The 22735-nt window shown below is 41.7% G+C and overlaps 1 protein-coding gene across 13 annotated transcripts in view; it reads right to left on the bottom strand.

The window, feature by feature from the left end:
• dlg1 (MAGUK family member discs large 1) overlaps positions 1-22735 on the bottom strand; it is a 421217-nt gene that overhangs the window by 269702 nt on the left and 128780 nt on the right. The window lies entirely within an intron of this gene.

Genomic DNA, 22735 nt, shown 5'->3' with positions numbered 1-22735 from the left:
CTCTATAACTCGTTGCTTTGTTCGCTCTGTTTGCCGCTTCCCGTCGCTTCATAGCTTTGTAAACATTCCTCTCCAGGGATGAAGAAATATGATTAATTTTTCTTCCATTCATACGCGGTCTCTTCACAGTTTGAATGAAGTATCGCAATTGTAATTAATAGACAGCAATTATTTCATGTACGTGTACAGTCGGAAGAACACGTTCACGCGGTTGCATTATGAAAGTCCAGTATCGTATCGGTTAGTATTGATTATGACTACGATTGCATTGTGAGCGCAATACAGTCATGCATCGATAATCGTAGCTACACAGGTTGAAGGGCAGGTCAACTTCATAGGTGACATGCCTGTTACATGTTGCAGCTAGCGTTTGACGCAATTGCCATTAGTTGCAGGCAATAGACCGTGACCGAAAATGGCAAATATCAGAGTGTGCATGTCAGGTCACGATCATCTGTATTGTAACTATAATAATTGATTAATAGATCTAAATTTTTAGTTAAAATTCTAATTGTCTCATTAATTTCATAAAAATATCTCATTGTACTAGTATTATTTAATCATCTAATCACAGACCATGTCACAGACAGAGCATGTAAATGTTGAACGAATTCTGAATTAATTAAAATTGTATCAGAGTCGACTGAACTTTACATAACTGTTAATTGTTTCAAAATGGAACGGATACGTTTCCGTCTGTTAAATACTTTCTAGTAGGGTCTGACAGGTTCTGAGAAAGGGTGGCTGCGTGTAATTTCAGTACTATTTGGTTCGCCGTGGTTCATTACAAATGGTAAATTTATTGTTTCCATCGTAGCGCGAGCGGACGCCAGACGCAACGAGGAAATAACCAGTGTCCGCACATATTGTTAAATATTCGTGGTGGCCGTGCCATAGATGCCACGGACATTTGCATGCGCGACACGGTTCGCGTCGATGAGAGGATGGCGAAAAAGGTGGAATCGATAGCGCGAGATATTTGTCCCGAAGCTCGATGAAAATATATGCGACCGTGTAAATATTCCCAGAATGAAACGAATGGACTGTCCTGACCCTCGGAATGAACTGTCCAGGGGAAATTCATTCATTGAACCGGTGGATGTCTTACAAGCTTCCTATCAAACGGTTTAATCTAAATGGACTGGGTTCCGTTTTTACGAGGAAAATATTTGATCGGAGAACTTACACGAGGAACGAGCTCCTTTTTAATGAAAGTCTCGCTCCGACGAACTCAGTTTCAAAATTTTTTCTCTTCGCTCCGAGAATAGAGGTGGCAAATAGATGGAAGTGAAAATGAGAAAATTCCTGGAATATATGTCGTCGGTCGAAAATCGTGGACCAAGGCTAAGTCCTCCCTGTCCCTGATCTTTAATCGTCGAACTTTTCCCTTCTTTTTTTCTCGTACAGTGACGGCTAGTTCCGTCAGAGTCCTGAATATTCATAGCGACTTCCAGCGAATCGATAAATCGTTACTTTATCACTTGTCCAATGGCGAATTATCCCGGCCCTCCCGCGAGGGCAGGTAAAACGGCTCCAATATCCATAGAATAACACAGCCAGAGAATTGGTTTAAACCGGTTGTCAGTGTCGCGTTTCGTTTCATTTTTCTCCGGGGCTACATTACGTCTATCCATAATAAATACGAAATGCGCGATTTACAAACAATCGTTTTGAAATCCATGCAATCCTGCGTTTTTCACGGCACAATAGATACCTTTTTACGTATTTCATTTGACGATACAAAAGGGGATATTTTACATTTTTAATAAATGCCCGTGAAACATTTGAAATTGAAATTCCATCCCTCTCGAAATTAACTTTTTTCATGCGCCAATGAGGATCGTGCAAAATATGAAATTACGGATTGTGCGCAGAAATTGTTTGGTGTTTCATGGTGTCTCATGTTTCATTAAAATATACAATACAAGAAATTGAAACATCGAAACTGAAATGTTCGACGTTCATTTGGTTGAGGAATTTTTTTTTAGAGGTACTACTTTGCATTGACAAAATTAAACCGGGGCGAGAAGGAATTACGTGTATCTTGAATAAGGTGAAATTAAAGTAAAGTCCGGAAAAGAACTTATTAGAGGAAAGTTTCCAGCCGATCGCTCGCCATCAAAAGAACCTCTAATTACAGGGTAATTAGTGGCGGGCGTGAAAGATCCTTCTTCACCGGTGCGCGATTAGATAGCGATTACTTCAGTTTACCGAGGTGCTCCAAATGGAAATCTCTTTTAAATCTTTCCACGGGCTAACCCCTTCCTTTATCGGCATTGGAATTAATTCCCGCGACGACATTTCCAATTCTTGTTTTAAACCTGCTAATCCCGCGATGGTCTATTTATACAAGAAACTCGCCTCGATTATAATGTAATAAATCTATTAACTCTCGTTCCCAAACAAATGCATTAAAAACTTGGTAACTTTAAAGAAAAGGAAAAAGGATGAAATGTAGGTTAAATGAGACAGAATTAAAAGCGTGCAACGCCAGATTCGTTTCACACTTGAAATTTTCGTCTCAGTGAAAGAGATAAGGGAGACAGAGAGGGAAGGATGGCGCGTTTTGCGAAAGGGGTGCGTGATACATCGCCGGGGCAGTTTTTCATCTCCACTCGGAAAATTCCGACTAATATTTTCGATGCCGGCGCATCCTCGTGCGTGCTCGCGCACAAAGTGCGCGACACGAAGATTAACATAAAACTAGCGAGCAATTTGTAAAGGCAGGCAGGTGTACTAGAAAAAGGTATACGACCTACATCCGCGGCGACTCTTTACTCTGCGTTACCAGATGTGCGGACGGATATTCGCTCGATATCGATAGATATATCCGGGACGAAGTTTTAATTAGCGGCGAACAGGTTGGTTAGGAGATACCATAAATTCACGCGATGACGGGATAAGAGCTCGGTAACATACGACGTTTGCTCGGAGTTCGATCGACTTGATTTCATCCCCTGCGTGCCAATCGCTTACCCGCCCCTTCATATTTCAGAATAATTTTTTTATTAAATATACATGTGGTATCAAAAATAAATTTGTCAATCAATCAACGAATAAATATTCTGTGATGAAAATAATTTTCGTATCTCTTAAAAACCTTAAAAGTCGTATCGTTATTCTTTCGAATCAGTAAATGTTTCGTTTTAAAAAATCGTTTTAAATCATCCACACAAATGCCAGTCTGCATACGGATTTGTACACTGAAATAAATGGATATAAGACAAACGTGTTAATGTTGGAACTCTCGTGTTTGATTAAAATAGTAATAAATTGTCTAAACGTCACTAGAGAGTTATATCAGTTCTTTGGGCGTCGAGGAAAATTCAACAGTTTATAGTGAACGGTGTACAATAAAGGTCTATTGAAATAAGCGTGGTAAATCATACAAGCGGAAGCGACTTGTTTGTTCGCGACAAGTAGAATCGTTCTTGTACACATGTGTACTTGCTATGCACGGGCAACGTTCGAGTGAATAGATTTCAATATGTAGAAAGTGGAACGTGCGAGTAGAATAGAGCATCGCGGATCAGACGCGGATAAAACGTACTTAACCGGACAAGTAGGATGAGTCCGTACGAAGCCAGCCCGTGAGTTCTGATTCAATAATTAATTATCATCAAACTATACTGACACATGCTATCAATTTAATTATAATGGATATCGATGCATTACATTCTGTCAATGTTATTCAATTTTTATGATCACTCCGTTATAACTGGATGTGTTTTAACTGAGACGTCAGCGAATTCTTGTAGCAGAAGACGAATCGTGCGAGTCAGTAAGAACGGTAATACGCGAGACAAATAATTCAAGATAGAAAACAGAGGGAGTTACGAAACAGCAAAATGGATTGGTTGAAAGCATTATTAAGATTACCGGTTGATCTTTTTTCGTCGCTTTTTACTCGGCTCCTTTCCAACGTAATTGCTTCTGGTATCCGACTGGCATCGCACTCTACTCAGTCACTTCCTTTCCCTTACGCCGCGACTCTCACCGAGAAAGATATGCGCATCCATTTTCATATTGCTTAGAACTGCACGGCAGATGAAGAAGTCAACGCGGAAATAAAAACTGGAAGCTCAGTGGTCGATCATCTTCTACCTCTTTATTTGTAATAACTTTTTCGTAAATCGTCTAGGCAGCCAGCACGCGAGCCGAGATAAATTTAATGACACATCACATTTCATATGAATTGAAACGACCAGCGAGATTGTTATTTTATAACGGTGCTGTCCAATTATTTTACTCTCTGTTCATGAATTTTATATGTAGTGATACACGCCGCAGCAGATTTCCCACGACGGATTATCTTTTCTTCAACGCCCGCGATATTTGTTTACTCCCCTACATTATTGCGTGCATTTTTCGTCCCGACACGAGTGCGTCCTATACCACTGTCATCAGATACTCGTTCTGGTTCGCATAAATCCCGCATTCATTTTCATATCACCGCGAGACAACACTTTTACGAGGACGCTCGGCTGTCTCATAATTCTCTTCCGCCCTATATCGCTTCGCGTTCCTCTGCGAATAAAACGGGAAAACAATAGGGGACAATATTTACCGTAAAGATTTTTATCGACGGGATGCGAACGGGGACACTATCAGAAACATCATATCCGGCCACGGTATTCCTTTGCGAATTTGTTTCCCGAGATAATTCCATTTCGCGTAACGCTGGACGCGCCGTAAAACTGTACCAGAACGTTGGTACTGCGGGGCTAGACAATCGGAAATGAAAAGAACAGCTCGGGGATCGCGAATAATATTTAATAAGTTCGGGTCGTATCGATCCAAGGCTCCGTTTGCGCCTTCCCTTGGCCATACGCCATAAGTCTTTATCAAAAAACGACCAGAAGGATATCCCGGCTGGATTTCACACCATTAACTGCATTACGTTTCTTCCATTTCACGCCTGCCCAGTTTTTCTCCGTGTTTACACTCTATCTTCTCTACGGCTTCCCGTGGCTTTTATCCAATTTTTATTATAAATAACGTGCATTCGCAGTAAAGATGTTAATATCATTCTCTTTTTATCGGCACAAGAGATTCATTACCCGCACTTTATTTCATGCTTATAAGCCTCATCATTTTCTCGGCAACACTACCATGGTCCGCTTTTTATAGGTTTCGCCCTCGTTTCACGTTATTGTTAAAAGATTCATCCGACGCTATAAAACGCGACAAGAGTCTGTTAATGAAAAGACAGGTGTCGAGATGAAAGAGAAGTTTGTACTTTATGAAGTTTGAAAAGAAACGTTCAAGACCCGCCGCTTTATGAATGTTTCACCGATACAAGCTATCTTCGAGTGTGAATAATACACGAACTGGCTTGGCAAGCGTTTTCAAACTCCTGGGATTTCTTTTAGTAATTTCAAATATAAGAGCAATTTTTATAATTTGGACGAACTCTTTTATTTTAATATAAATAATAATTCAAACTTACATATTGCTACCAACAAATGATTATAGATTTTGTTAAACCGATATTATAAATGTGTTATTTATCCAAAAAATGTGCAGCCTAGTGAGCTAATAGGAACATATATGATCTTGTAATAAACGGTAGTTTGTACTGCGGGAGACGTTAATACAAGTTAGCACGTAGCCAGCGGCTGACGTATCCTCCTCACTCAGCTTTGCTTAAACGAATTAGACATGCCTCGGCTTTAATCGTTTTTCCTTTCATACCGTAACATGCTCGGTTGAACTCAGCCGACTTATTTCATCCCGCCTTTTTGGTCGTTACTCTCGTTCCCGGGTTCTTTGTTTTATTGCCGCGTATAAAGTTACCCTCCTTTTTGTATCCTCAATAATCGTCGAGCTCGATGTCGCCTTCGTCCCCGGCCATTGCCCCGACCGCTTCTTTATTTTGCGAACTAAAGCGTTCACCGAGATGCATATTATCATTATTATTATATATCGATAATGATACGATTAATCTCTCAGAGAATTGATTTATTTTTCCCTCGCGTCGGAATTTATTAATTTTTGTGAAAATAGAAAAATGATCTCATCTCCTCCGACGAATCTTCTATCTTTCGCTACAAACGTAATCTCGATTGTCATACTGATATGTAGTTTAAAAACTAGAACTCGCGGAAATGGACCGAGAGTATTCCTATGAGCCTTAATATCGGTACCGCATTCCTCGCGGCTAAGGGACATAAAACGACCATACGGTCTCGTTCGGCTAATGGCAGGAGGCTCGAACGGGGCCGCTATTTTTACGCTGCGAGCTCTCGTTCAACCATTCATAACGTTCCCGAAGGCGTTTGCGCGCAGAGAAACGCGGTTATACATTTATAAGCTGCGCGCTCGCTATCTCCCGAACCCCGGGGTCTAGGACCTCGATCTTTATCGCGATAGTCGTGAAAAGTAATTTGGGATTTTTTCTCCGACCACGTCTTTCAAGCTGTCTGTCTTTCCGGTGCCAGAAGAAGGATCCCGTTGAAGATACCGGGCCGCTAACGAGCAACTGGAACTGCACATCTTTCAAACGAAACTCGGCTCTTTAATCGCCGTCCCTTTCTCCGCTATTCTCTTCTTTACGGTCGTGCCCCTTTTTAAACGTCGTTGTCACTTTTTTAAACCCTCCGAAAAGACGCGATCGTTGCAAGTTTCCTCGCGCTTCCGTAGCCGGTTGGGCAGTTGGTTAATGTCCGCTCGTTTCCGTCACAAGAAATTGCACGACTCCGCGACTGACCGATTCAGAATCCTCCATGGGAATTAAATATTTGAAAATGAATCGCAGTTCGAATAATTTTCAACTTGGTTTAAACGTTCTACTGATGGACAGCTATGAACGTTTGTCTTGTACAATTTTGTGCACACTTAATATTAAGTAAAAGAGTATGGCTGATCGGGCAACATTGCGAGAAGCTAATACTGCGTTACAAGAGGGAGGCAAATTGCGAGGCGAAATCGAAAACCTGGATTACGTGTAATAATACGGTGGCTGGTGGAACATCGGCACAAACGCATTTGCGCGGAAGCCATGCTTATCTGGTGCCGCCTACAGGGAATAGCACGGTTATCCTATTACTAGTTATCTGAAATTTCGAAACAGGGCCGAAATATCTAATGCACTGAATTACATCTGAGATGATTGATTCGACAATGGAAATGCACAAATCCCTAATCGAATTGTAATAACCCCTGTCGTTACGATCCTTATCTTGAGTCTGAAGTAGAATATGTAAACCGATGATTAAATAAAATGTACTTCAATATTTTACTTGACACTATACATACAACAATGTGCAGTTTGTCTTCAGGAGTAAGCGTAAGTAGTTATACGTTGCGTATGGTCAGACACACCTTTGGAAACAATTTTCACAACTTCATTGTAAAAGATTTCAGCTGTTTCATGTGTTTTGAAGAAGCTGATTGTGTCAGTTATCTATGTGGAACTTGCATATTCAGGGTACAAGTTGTAGATCGATATCGCGGGCAAACATACTAGTTGCGTGATCCTTGAAACTATGTTAGAATTCACGGACGAGCGACCGTTAAGAAAGTTTCAGCGATCAAAGAAATATTGCGATGGAGAAAGTTTACCCGTTAACCACGCTATTAGTAAAGCCGGGGCGAAATTAATTGTGTTTAGAACCCAGCTGGAATTCTTTTCACGATCCGGTTCCTGGAATGTTTGCTTTTAAAACACCCGCGGACCTCTCGTATATTAAAGCGAGACGTTTTAAGCCCGGTGAATTACGAGCAACTTGTACGCCCGAATAGTTACCTTATCTCCTCGAATTCCCCGCCACTTTTTAAATCCCACCTTGAAAGAGCATTCCGCCAGCTATTCTCCAACTTCAAAAGATTCTACACTTTTCTCACTCGCGCAACACGAGAAATTAACTTCGCACTTAACTAACTTCGCGGTTATAAACACTGATTCTGTAAAGCTCGACATTTTTCTTTTAAATTCGAAGTCTTTACCCACGCAGTGGACCTTTACAATATACGAAAACATGGTTAGAAGATAACCAGAGTTGCGAAATACGAATCTACTTTGTATCCGAATATATAAACCTCTGATAAAACGTTATCTTTACACTTTCTCGTTATGGTTTTCTAGCCTCTCGATTAGAATAGCAAACTTCGTCTACGGCATAATACTCTTTACAATCTTGTGATGTCCTATATATTCCCCATATCCCGACGTGTAATCTGGAAGTAGTAAAATTAGCCGAAATTCGAGCCATGGATACAACGACAACTCATTCGAGGCTGCGGGAACGGAGAAATGCATTCATTTAAATACACCGCAATCATCGTTGTCGCGTAATTACCGCCATGCGAGAGTTTCAGCGGAATTAATGCACGGACACAGCAAATATTATAATGCTCTATTAAACTATTTCGCGATCCCGCTACGTGCGCTCGCATGACGAGTATAATTATGCTCGTCAAGTATTATCTCGTAGTCTATGCATTCAGGGGCATAACGAGGGTAATAACGTTTTAATTCAGGATTTAACATCTTTTATTTTTTTTTTATTCACCGCATTTATTTGGAGTAGAATGTTTCACAAAACGGGGAAACCAGTTTGAAACGATTCATATGGAACTGAATCGGATCGAATACGAGATTTAGAAATTTGTGTCGTATCGGAGTCGGGAGACTCGCATCAATTGTATCGGGAAGCAAGCAATGAAAGCGTTGACGAAAGACGAGGAAAAGTTGTTGTGTACACGAGCGACGACAGCGATCGCTGTATCCGTACGGAATTTATCGTTGCGGCCAAGCTCCTTTATCCGTAGGAATCTTGGCCGTGAATCAAATCCCTGATTTACGACCGTTACACGTGTATATCAATTCCGCAACGAGCCGATTATCGGGTCAGGCAGGGAAGCGGTCGCCGCTTTTTCGTTGAATCCCTGCCAACGATACACCGCTGCTATCCGCGTCAAAGGGAAACGTCCTCGAGTTTTTCACCCTGCCTACGTTTTCCCCCTGTCGCCGTACTGCTCGTCGGATTCAGTTTCGCGGAGTTTTTCACGCTACTTCCGCGTGGCTGACGCCTCCCGCGGATCAGCGGCCGATAAGATATCTCGCGCGGAAGACGGATATTTGCGTGCCACTCGCATTTCTCTCGTTTCCCGAGCGGCGAGGGCCGGGAATTTATCCCAAAGATTCACTGCTCCCACCCGTCCCATCGAATCCTACGTTGAGAAAGAAGCCAACCGCGTTTCCCACGTTTTCACTATTAACGTTCGTATCGTGTTATCGATTTTTCAATCGACTCTTGTTTCGTTCCACTGCTGTTTCGTTCTCACAAACTGATAGTACCAGCGTGTATCAGTTGCGTTTTTATTTAGAGAAAAAATGATCTGAAAACATTGTTAACTTGAGAATAAAGCTGCATCCCGAGGTAACAATAACACCAAATTCTCTTGTTTTCCTGCGGAGAACAGACCACGATCATTTTTCTTCATTACACCGCGCGTATACCCTTTACGATTCGCTGCAGCACGCATCAGGATGTCGCTCGCCGAATGCCGTTTTCTGCATTATTTATCGTCGCTTCCGCCGCCGCGTGAAACACTCCGGGTAATAAAATCACCGACGCAAGCCCACGCGCAGCGAGCAAGGCAAAATTCAGTTACATTTATTAATAGTATCAACCGGCCTACGTGCGCTGCCCACAAGCAATGTTAAACATTTTTTCCAGATATAGCGTTTTAAATCCTCGCTTCGTTTTTTCCTCTAAATCGATATTGGAAATGGTTTATTTTCCACAAATCCGTAATTCAATAATTGCTGTACGATTGCGCACGATACTTCTTCAGAGCTTCGGCTATCTTTTAAAACAGTCAGTGAAACGGCTCAGGCATAAATCAGACGCACGACATAAAGCAGGGACGCGTCACGAGAAATCAGCTCTCCGAGCCGAAAGTCTCGTATATCTGTCGCGGTGCGCTGACTTACGATAACGGTAAACGAACCGAACCGCTGGAAGTTGCGCGGGCATAAACAGCACCGGTTTTATTCCTGCGTACATACGCGACACGGTACGACGTCGTTGAAGAGCCAGTTAGCTAAAGCGCGAAAGAAGAACGAGCGACGCGGCGCATCGTATTACGCAGATTGAAGCCCGGTTGACGAGCCCGGGATGGCAGCGAGCGACGCAATCTGCCAGATTGATAGTCGGATATCGACTGCACTCCGCAGGATTAACTCTTATATCATCCTGGAACACAGACTCTCGCGGCGTAGCCAATTAATTACGCTCGTTGCTCGATTGCCTGCTCCACCGTTTTACTGTTCCGACTTACGTTCCACTATTACCCGACCTCTGGCAACGTTCTTTAAGAAGGGTCTGGACAGATATGCTATACATGGATTATTTAACGGGATGGAGGCAGGCCGGGAGTGTTGGTAAATTGCTGGAAGGTATCATGGCAAGCATCGTCTAGTCTGAGGTACGCGAAAGCCAGATTCATGCTACTAAGATAATGCTTGCATTCACTGATCCTTTGCAAACACGGCAAAGTTTGTTGTGCTACCCTCAAGTTACGGCGCAACTGGCAAACTGACCCTTACGATATTGTGCATCGGAGAATCGATTACAGGCCATACGTGACTCTCTGCCCGATCGCGTTTAAGAAAGTTACCGAAGACGCAAGACGATATTCCGTGCCAACTGTTCTCATTGCATTTGCTGTAACAGCTACTAAATTAATTGTTGAGAGCTTTATTTTTTTATGAGAAGTAAAATACATGAATAATCTTGTTTTTGTTATCTATGTAATTACACGTGTCGGAAACGTGAGTAGTATGCGTGGAAATAAGGTCGGAACATCGCGAAGTTTATTTCCTCGACTCTTGGCAAAGGGCTGATAAGAGGCGAAAAGAAAACAACTCGACCTGCCCGTGCTGTAGCTTTCACCGCGGGAAGAGCGACAAAGGGTGAGAAAGATACGGCAGAAGCGGCAGGACGTCCGTTTAAGTGATACATCGTATCCTTGACGCACATTCTTATAGTCTAGAAAACCGACATTATAAAACAATGCCGTAATAAATTCGTGACTTTTGTTTTCCAGCATCGTAATATCTCCTCTCCCTATCGCTCCGATTTTCATCGCGAGTGCCACAGAAGCGGTGAATATTAAAATGTTAATGGAACGTGAACAAGAAGAGCCATTATACTCCACTCTGGGAACGAATCTACTACATCGTATTGTACAATACTCCAGAAATATTCAAATTACAATCTCGCGATGTAGGAAAGGTACTTATTGGGTTGACTCTTAAGACGGGAATTCAATTCGTGCAAAAATTACTTATTCACTCGATAATTGTTGGAAATAAAAAATATTGTTGAATGTTTGGAAAAGAGATGAAATGATGATTGAAAATTTTAAACATCTTATCTAAATTGTTCATGAGTCAAATAAACCTCTCTCTAATTTTTATTGCAGAAAACAAACAGAGAACTAGAAATTGATTGGAGAATCGTACTCTAGAGCTTCTCATGCAAAGTCAAGTGTATTGCAATTACGATATTTCAGCAAAGAATTCTGTTCAAGTGACTCTCGTTTAAACCGTTACGTGTTCAATATTATATCTCCGATAGATTACGCGCTGTTGAGACGCAATCAAATTGCGTTGGAATCGATGATTTCACTTGAAATAGAGTTCTCGTGGGAAACGAGTCGCTTAATATAAGTAGGCGATTGGGCTAATGGATGGGAAGGTCGTAGCTCGAGCAACTTTCGTATCCTTTTTACCATATTCCATCCCACCCGCGCACTTTCACTTCTTTTCATCTAACAATCTCTCTTGAAAATATAATTGGGAACGTAATTTCGATAAGATTAGATAGAATTCGTACACTGATGACCGTCCATTCGGTTTCCTCAATCTATTTTCAGAGCTCGTCAAACGAAGACCAATTGTTGTTCACTCAATACAGTGAATTCGAGGGGATTTAATCGGAACAACTTGAAACGATGACTGAGCGTACTATCCCTTTGCGGGTCCAGGAGATACAGCCGGCCACTCGGTAGTTAATTAATTCCCTCTTAGATCAACGAGCAGGACTCTCCAGCGCTGTCTACGACAGTGAACCTCAATTGACCCACGGTACACCGTAAAAGGATACGAAGATAGTTGTGGTGGTGATGATAGTGGCGGCCGTTTATACAAAGATAATGACAATGGCATTGAAATTCATTCGAGAACGTAATTAAGATCCTTTGAAAATTCTAATTAGCATTCTCGCGGTCCCCCTACGAAGAAATTTCATTAAAAATTCTACCTCCATTCCGGACACCGGTCGATGAATACTATCTCTTTTTTAAGACGAGACTCTAAAAGCACTTTTGATAATGAGAAAATGGAGAAAGAAAAACTAATGAGGGAAGAAGTACATCGATTCGCTTACGCGAGTTTTCGATTGATTGAGGATTTGGTTAAAAAGAGTTGTTTGCGAGATCTAATTTTAAGAGGGAAACAACGTTATCGTTCGATGTTCGACGTTGCTCTTAAACGATATCGTCCAATATGGTTTGTTCCATCGAGCATATAATGCAAATCGTTCAGTCTCTATCTCAGGCTTTCACCCTCCCACGCTCTTCTGTTAATTGCTTAGGTAAATATTTCGACGCGATGCTGCGCGAAGGAAGAGAACTTGAGAGCCGTTCGGAGACACGTTGATGGACATTCTGCGGTCGAAACGAGCGTTTGCAGAGCCCGCATCCGACGTCGTATTGGAAAGATCAATATTGAATGACAGCGGGAAAATGCTAATATCGTCGTACATCCGGGACCGGAACAGTTCCTACGATTAAAAAAATCGCACTAGGAAATTGATCGCGCGATCTATTCATTTCCCTTATTGAATCATGCTTGTTTAAATCTTCCAATGCAATTTCAATGTTACTTTTCCTATAATTGCTATCGATGAGCACTCTGCGAAAGAAATTTCACGGAATTCCATTATACTCTTTTTTTATTTGCTAAAAGATTGATCGATTGATATCATATTAAATTATACGAATCAAAGGAACTGGCAAACATCAAGGTATTTACTATTAATCGAATTAATTCACTCCCGAGCTTCGTAATGCCAGCGTCTCAGAAATAAGCTTATGCAGTTCCAAAGGTAGAGTAACGGGAGTTCAAAGAAAATCAGTACGAAAAATTGATGAGCTAAACTTCGAGCGAGATTGCGAAATAAATGTATCGAGTAAAGAGGAAAGAGCCGGCTCGGACTGGTCTTTGAAAACTCGGATAGCTTCAATTTCGGTATTCAGACGGAAGAAATATCGTCCGATCTATCCTCGGCCAATTTTCCAGGGACCTTCGTCGCCGCACGCACCATATCACCGAATAGAACGCGACATCGGTCCCGATCCGTTCAGAAGCGAAAACGTAAATCACAATACTACCTCCTGTTCCCAGGAGAACGATTGCATCGTACCGGACCGCAATGTCTTTATGATGGACCGGCAAAGTCGTTAAAATACTTCATCATCATCTTCAATTCATTTAAAAGATATCCTGAAAATTATAGCATAAATCGATTGAACGTTAAGATAGAATCGAATTACTAGATTTATGTATATTTGAATTGTTATTAGAATTGGTTTAAAGCGTCGCGATAAGCGCACAGGATGTTTCTATGTTGGAGTAATAAACTGGGTTTATGCGATGCTTTATGACGCCGTTAAAAAAAAATAACAATTTTTTTGTATATAATCGAAAACGTTAATAACGTCCCGCGGATTTGGCGGTACGAAATTGTAACAACGTACGGTTTTACCGCCGCTATAAATACGTTCCCTAAGGTAGGCTACCTATAGTAATAAGCTCAAGGGTTACCTTTTTATCGCTGCTTCGTAAGGATAATCTAAATTACATTCTCAAGGGGCTAAGTATGAAAGTGTAATTCAAGCTAGAACGAACCGAATTACGATAATTAGAATGGTGAAGGTTTAATGAATAAGCTACTGCGAAATAAATGGAAAATTATGCGTCCTGTGTTGTTCCTCGTTCATCGAAAGTTATATGAAAAACGAGCCGTTTCATATGAACGTGGTTGAATTAGAGCAATCATCGGTGAAATCGTAGCTGATTAAATTGGTAATTAGATTGAATTTAATGCTTCATATAACACGGATACGTATCGCGTTTATTATTGATTCAATGCGTTGGTAACTGATTTATTTATAGTTAATGTCGATCAACGATTATCATTGATTGTGTCGTGGGAATTTAAGACGTGAGAAAACGTGTATGAAATTAATTTTCTCTACATGGAAATATATATTGTACGTGATGAAAAGAGGTCGCTAAGATAAAAAATCATTTACTAAAACTGTATGAAATTATCGGTTCGCATTTCCCTCGTCTTATATCGAGCACAGAGAAAGATGAAGAAAGAAGGAGAAAGAGAAAAAGTTAATGGTCACGGCGCTTCATTGCACGAATTTTCATATTCCATTCACCGTAGCGAGTTTCTTAAGAGAATGAAATCCCCGAGGTGGAGTGGAGGATTAAGACGATCCTCTTCTTCGTTTCCATTTTCTATAAAGCACTCTGGTAGCGTTTCCTACCTCTTCTTGTATCCCCGTTACACACCCGCGACCGAATCCTCGGAACCGCCGCAGCTCGAAATTCATAGTGTATGCAAGTATGCGCGCGAAATGTTTCGTGAAGAACTCAACGGCGACGACAACTACGACACGGTGACACCGTTAAAATCTCGTCATTAAATCTAACTACGTTCTTCTGGCTGCTTCACACTGAAAATACACGCCTCTCTCGTTTCTCTCTACGCAAACATAATTGTGGACTCCTGCGAACGCTATTACTCGTACCACGAAAACAACGACGTCCCATTTCCGATTCATCGAACTAGTAAAAATTATAAGTAGGTTGCAGATTTGTATTAAAAAAATAAAACTATTATTGGTATTACTTCGGAACCTCTGTCTCATATTTTTTCATCGTTGCAACCTGCATACAGCTTTCGATTTCGAAAACGAGAAGCAATTAAAAAAATTATATTGTTGAACTCCGTTCAACTAATTACCCGCTCGAGCACAGGACATAAATGTTTAATTTACCTAACGTTATACGTGACTATTATATTTTGACAAAATCATACCGCGAATATAATTCCCCATGCATAATTCAGAATATAATCACACATCGCGGTCGCCGTACTGGATCGCTAAAACGATATAATTAAAAACCGCATTTCACTGATTATCCATGAACACGAAGCATGAATGCATCATTACAAACTTGTTTTATAAATATTAGGGGAATAAAATTCTTCGACATTTTAATTTTCGTCAACAGCCACCGAGGAGCTTGCACGAAATTATTTTACGCGGTAGTTCGAAAGCCCACGGATGTATTCGTCGCGTTATCAGACTCATTATTTATCCAGCAGCGAGCGCTTCCAACTCTTGGGCGACGGCAAGATATCTCCATCCCTATTGAAACGTGGAAACACGGTCGGTCTCGCCGGTTTCAATTACGAATGAGGATCAATTCGAGGCAGTAGCCAGGCAGCCAGATCGTATCGCCATTGTCAAGCACCCACTGCGCATTCCGATCGGACACAAAGTGTCTGCCGGATTCGTATTCGTCGCGGAATACCTGATTCCCGTTACTCGCTCCGCTTCCATTAACGACTCGTATGACCGTGCGTCGTTTAATACCCGTCCGTCGAGTTTTCCGATAAGCACGGATTCTCGATCGCCGGAAGATCTTCCGACACGGTACGCGTTTCACTCAAGCGCGTGCATTGGCATTCGTTTGGAAAAACGACTTGTACGACAATACAATTTTTAATCCAGCGAACTATCGGAGCATTCGTTCATCTTAAAGAAGTGTACAAAATGAGCTTCAATTTGAATTCGAGGAATTCTCGAACAGAAGGAATGCACACAAACGCAGCCAATTTCTCAAAAGGTTAATCACGTCGCATCGTCAACGTTCGCTAAATTAAAGAAAGTTTGCGAGAAGAGGAATCAGAGAGGATGAATTTCGTTCGAGGGGGTCAAGAGAATAAAGAATCGTCGAATGGGGGTTGGGAAATGGAGATGGAAAAAGGCTGAATAAGAAAAAAGGACTATCTTTTGCAGACTGAAGAGACAACGGCCAAGGAAGAATGTCTTTCGCATCTCGGGACGAAACGAAGCCCGGAGCTCGGCAGACTTCGAAATTCCGCGAGTTTCCGCAAATTGCGCTCTGCAATGCGGCGGAAGAAAGTCCTCCTCCACGGCTGTGTTTCATTCCACCGGAATTACAATAATTTAGTACAACGGGAATGTTAATGTTCAATGCCCACCGAGAAATAAAACGAAAGTTACCGTATTAATATTGACATTCATTATTTATGTTACTACCCTCTGTATTATTATGTATATTGTTAATTATATTATCACGTTGTATTTGATATTCCCAATTGTTCACGAACTCCTGGTTTCGATTAAATTTACTGAGAAAAGAGAAACTGTTTACTCTCAAGAATTGTATCTCAAAAAATTAAAGAATTGATCTGTGGGCGATCTCCGCTGTTTTTCGCTGACCGTATCGCGAGTTCCTTGACCAAAATTGCATGTATTCCCCGGACTTCCGGCCAGATTCAACCACTGCACCGCGCCGCGTCGGTACAAACATCCGCGTTTATTCCGGTCTGCTGGGTCAGGTTGGCCGCGTTTGCCTGATCCGAGTTGGTCCAATGCGCCGCGCCGCCGAGTCGCTCATGCGATCGCGTCTCATCCCGGAGGAGCGTCTGATGCTCTCGGGGAAGAGAACTCGCGAGCCTGATATTCCTGAAAATGCACACCCCTGCCGAACTATCTACACCCGCCGTTGCTGAAACGCTTTGGAATTGCTGGTTTATCCAGATGAATTTCCGCTCAGGTAATTCTCCCCGCGTTTCGAATTCGAAAAGGGAGCAGCGATACCGTTTGCAAGGTCACTTCCGGATGTACGTTTTTGTACAGTGAGTGAACTGTTTCGTTCCTCATATAGTTATTTATACGTCTTTCCCTTTTTGAAATGAGACTTTGTTACGAAAATGAAAAGACTGCAGAATCGTGAGATATAGAAATCTGCTGCCGTCAACTTAATTAACTCCGCCCAGTAATTGTAACGCGACGTCAGCAAATTCTTAAATAATTTAATCTTTCTAATGTACGTTTAATTGCTACGCGACAGAAGAACTTATGACTCCTGAGTAGTAACGCAAACATCCTTGCACGTGACACACGATTTCAATTTGTAAAGTTGTTGGCACACGTACCGGTCGTCAGTTTCAACGACGTTTACGCAACGCGATCGAACCGGGTCGCTGGGGATCGCGCGAACATTTCGTTCACGAACTTTAAAACGAGAAACATGTTTAGCTGCCGGTTTGAACTGTAAGAAAAAACTTTCTCAAATCCTTTCACCATAATTATTCATACGCTTATATACTTTAATGAATTTCGAGTGCTGTTGAAAAAATGACACAAGTTTCCGCTCATGCATTTTGCACGCAGGTATTTTTGTCACCTTCGAATTTGATGTAAAATGTTTTGTATACCTAAATATTTAAGTATCTTGAACATTTAATTCGGTTCGAATTATATGAATTCCAAAAATCTGCTCTTTAAACGGATTGTGGTATTATATTTACTTTTCCCCCCATAAAGTTAAACAATGTTTAAAAGTTGCTGCGAGTAATGGTTACAGAATGCTCATAATTAATTAATCTCTGTATTAAATTTCCGGGCCCGTGGGTTATCGCGTTAATCGTGTTTACCGTTGAAATTTCTAGCAAAAACGTAACTTTCCGTCGGCTCGGCCTGACTGAAAACTAGTATTGCCACTCCATTAAATAATGCAAAGCGTCCTGCCGAGTTCGTTGACTGTCCGAAGCAGGGCCAACAAAAATTAGCATAAACTAATGGGCACCGAAATCGAATTACACCTGGAAGTAGAAGTTAAAGGCGTCGCGTTGCCGTGGATCCCAGACAAAATACTTGCGTTCCGTCGTCGTCGGTCGTCTCGACGCAGTCTAGTTTAATTGCGTCAGAACTATCGCTTGGTCCCGCTAAAGCTGAGAGCGAAGTAACTTTACAAGCAAGTAACAATCGCGATAAAACTAGATTGCGGATTTTTACGGGCGTCACTTTATAGAGTAATTTCCGCGCGCTGTATCATTGGAACGAGCCTAAAATGGCCCCGTGAAACTGGCCAGGTATATCCTTGATACGAACGCACGGACATAATTCTCCTTTACGATTTTTTATTAATACCAGACGAAATTCGCTTTGTTTCACTTAAAAACGATGGAATAAAAATTAATCCGGGCGTGAAAAATTCTGCGGTCGACCTCCGGGGACCCGTTACGCGGTTCACTTCAATTCCGGGTGCAACGATGCTGCTGGGGGAACTAACGTTAGGGGGAAAGTGGGACGAATTTGCAAAGTTAATTCGGCAGATTTCACGGATAGATCGAGGTAACCTCGAGAGCGGAACAAACGGCCAGAGAAAAGGGCAAAGAAGTGGAGAGAACCGAGATTTGCAAATTCGAACCTTCCTGTCCGTTCAACGATGGCCGTAATTATTCTTGCCGGGACGTCGTTTGATTACAATAGCCTCGATCTCCGGAGAAACTGGCTCGACTCAATCCACTTTCTCAGGTAAAAGAGATACTCCACTGACAACGTGAAATTCAAAGTATCTCCTCGGGAATTGCCGGCCGCTCTCTTTGCTCAGACGCACGCAATTTTTCATCTCATCGTGCCAAATCAAATAGAAAACTGTATGCAGTTCTGTAGTAATTCTAAATGATGTTAATATTTATTTTTCACAGAGAAAAGTGATAATATCCTTTATGCAAATGACGGTTAAAAGTCCAATGTATTATTAAATAAACTGGTTTACCTTGGAAAGTTGTAAAACCTCTTAACGAATTCAACGCGTATTTACGGACATGGTAAGTTATTCCAGATATGGAATAGGAAATAGAAGAAGAAATAGGTTGGGGAATACATTTGCTGCGGACACAGTTGTGCTTCTGTAACGGGTACAAATAGCATAACTCTGTTTACGATCAAACAAGTAGTATATCTTCGTGCAGGCCAAACAAGCAGAATATACTCGTCTGTGGTCAGACGCGGGGCGAGCTCCGTATACATGATCGAACAAGCGGCACAGCATCGGTATCCTATTCGATCAAACACGGTTCTATGCTCGTAATATATGTCGAACAAGTAGTATATATTCACCGTGTGTAGCCGGCCAAGGGTTAATTTTCATACGTAACTAGACAAATGGCTAAGCAATTAGCGTCCAAGAAACACGAACCAACAGCACTGTAGTCCTGATTATTTAATCAAGATCGAGAAAAAGTAGTACCTCTTAATTCTTATTAGTATAGAACTTCTGTTAAGTAATAGTACACATATTTATATTCTGGTAAAAGCGTCGCAATTCATTGTAGTTTCGCAATAATGAAGGCACATATCTTTTATATACATAAAAACTGCGTCTTTCGAATGGTTAAAAATCTTTGCAAATATATTTAAGCAAGAATTTAAATAAAAATTTTCAAAAAGATCTTGTACGATTTAAGCAGCTACGAATTGGTTACGCGATACCCGTTTAATTACACGCACGATCCTCGTTACCCACATTTCAATCACAGCCATTGGCCTATGAGCGTGTGCATGTCAAGTGTACTCATACACATACTCGCGTCTTGGGTCTCTAACTCCATTCGACGACTTACCTCAAATGCGCATCCATGCAAACCGGCTGAGTCGATATTCTCGGATATGCAAATCCTACGTGCACGCCCACCAGTCCTTAAAGACAGCGCGCCACCGACGCCGGTTCCCCTGCCGCTTTCATCCGCGGCTTTGAAACATCCCGGCCGACCTTCCCCGTTCCATCCTACGACTCGCTTAATCGACTTCGCCTCTTCTAATCGAACACGCGCGGTTCGACTTTTTAATAGGATTTCCATGCAGATGTGCTCGGTAATCGACTCGGCGGTAATCGCCGTGCACAATTCAATTATTAGGTTATTATGATTGCCGTTAGAGAACGGTCCATTATTCGGTCGGTCTGATTTTACCAGATAGCCCGGACACGATCGTCGAATTATTTGGAAATTGATTTCGGTTCCGAAGCTTCGCCAGTCAAGTTAGGCTAATTGTCGGGCAGGGAATATGTAATTAGCGATTACAGCCACCTAGTACCATTTTCCTATCTGTCAATTAACCGAAAGATATCACTTTCAACGAACATTGTTTCGATAATCATTCTATAATTCGTTTCACGCGTTCCATCAATAAATTACTGTCGCGGGATGTTCCGCGTGCATGAAACATAAACAACGCTTTATCTAATTACACAATAATTCTAGGCTTATTTATCGGGAAACGTGTCGTCGTTTGTTTCTATGGAACTGCTATTTAGGTTTTTCGAAATTGGATGCGATTTTTATTGAGATAAGCCGGGTCTCGATTTATATGTGTATCGGCTGTAAACTAGAACTTTGACGCGCGGCAGAATTGAATCTAGAAACGGTGGCCCGACGTTTGTCCAACAAATAACTAATCAGAACAGTGAAACGGCAAGCGATTGGAAATCAATCGAGTCCGTGATTTCTCCTCCGGTGTTTTTCATCTACGGATTTTCCCTGTCCGTTCACCTGAACGAATTAATACGATCTGGTGGCACGTAAAAAGTTTTCATGAATTCGCGATGCTATCTGAACCGTGGAAAACTAAATATTTATAAGCGACTCCTTCCGCTGCAATTCTTCTACGCGGACGCGACACTCGAGCCGGAATCCGAGGAAAACTGAGAAACGGAATCGAAATAATTTGATTCGATAATCGTGACACTTTAATCGAAACGTTTCGAAACTTTCAATTGGGATATTAAAAGGTCACCGGTCTCTGCGATTTCACGTAAATTCTCTAGACAAACGCTAGAGGTCAATTGTCCCGAAACTTTTTAATCATTCAGCAAAGAAGAAAGGTAGGAATGAAACTTTGTAATCGCCTGGAAACGAGGGGAAAATCTCGGAATAAAAATAAACCTCTCGAAAGTGCTTCGACAAAGAAGAGTAATGATTATGATAAAAATGAATGATCGGCAATTCGAGCAAACGGCGAGTCAGCGGAGAGCGAAAAATTGATTTGATCTTGTTGTCGGCTGCGGATAGTAGCAAAAGTTTTCGCCGCAAATAAACCGTCCTTTTGTCGCGATCATTAATTATCTCCGCGCGAGATTTACCAAGTAAACAACGCGCGTGGAACGCATTATGAAAGTTCGAATTCGACGCAATGCAACGCGAGCATTTCGACGACCTAGATTATAATTGATTTATCAGGCTCGGCTCACAAGTGTTGGATGGGTACTGAGCTCGCGTGACTAATGAATACGCGTTCGACGAGATGCTTCAATAATCCATTTGACAACGGAGAACGATGTCGTTTTTCATTCCCTCTTTTCAAATTGCTCGTTTTCTCTATTCGTGTGCATACGTACACAGGGAGAGATCAGCGAACACGGACGCGTCAGACGGTGAAATAGGTCGGCAAACTTTCGGAACGTAATTCGCTATCGTCTCCTCCTCGGTGGAAAAAGTTGCGGCGATACTACGAAAACGAGTCTCGCCTTCTGCGAGTTATAGAAATTTCCAAACGCCTAAACGCGGCCCGAGTTACAAGTGTCGCTGTCGCACAGTTATTTTTCCTTTTGTCGAGGATTCGCACGATAACGACACTTGTTGCCACCCCGAGGAAAGTTAGGCTGCTCCTTGCTTCTATCGCACGTGCATCGAATTTCTGTTATCGGTTCTGTGTTGAAATATTCCAGAGTTCAAGTAGAATTTATAACTAGACTCGAAGGGAACTCTTAACCGAAGTCATCATTTATTATGCATCAAAATATTTACGTTACCGCACAAAGTTTATTTGCATTCCTTCATGCATTCCTTCATTCGGTCTTAGTAAATTATTAAATCATTGTTCACTTAGATCTTCCATTGCTGATAAGAAGAAAAGTGATTCGAGCTAAAGAAATCTACATATATTTCAATCTTTTTCTAACCGCTTGACGAATGTTTCCCACGTGTCCATATGATAAAATAGGAGAATCAACGATGCCACTACTTCTCCCAACATGTAGCTCGTTTTTCACGGCCGCGTAATATCTGGGCTTCAACTTTTCCGAACTCGCGCGGTCCCGGTCAGGTCGCGAGCGACGACGTCGTCGCCGTCTTTGATTTTTTATCGCGCATGCCAGCAATTTATTTCGTTGATCGTTCTTCCGAGAGTTGGCCCATAAAAGTCGTTAGAACCGCTCGGCGGAAATCGTTTCGTCCTGAAATGGATGATTGTTGCGAAACACCGGCGAAAATGAGAAAAAATACCATCTGCCCGCGACCCCATCCACCGGAAAACTTTCGTAATTGTTTTCCAACGGTAACCAGTTTAAATCGAACGTAAAAATCAACTTTTGCGGACAAATATTCCGTTCGAATTTGTTTTTATACAAAATTAATGCGACTCGCTTTAAAGGATGTATTGGCTATGCAGTCAATCCCAAAAGTTTATGTACCTTAGAAAAACGCGTTTCCTATAATTAAAAAGAAATCAGACGTCGGAAGAACAATGCTAATAATAAATAGCTACGTGCTAAAAAGTATAGAAGGAAATATCCAATTAATTATTGACGCTGGCGAAAAATTTTTTA

Source organism: Ceratina calcarata, unplaced genomic scaffold (genome assembly GCF_001652005.2).
Source record: "Ceratina calcarata isolate Rehan_Ccalc_2016 unplaced genomic scaffold, ASM165200v1 scaffold60, whole genome shotgun sequence".
Taxonomy (NCBI): Eukaryota; Metazoa; Arthropoda; class Insecta; order Hymenoptera; family Apidae; genus Ceratina; species Ceratina calcarata.
This window is presented reverse-complemented; position numbering and strand designations above follow the sequence as displayed.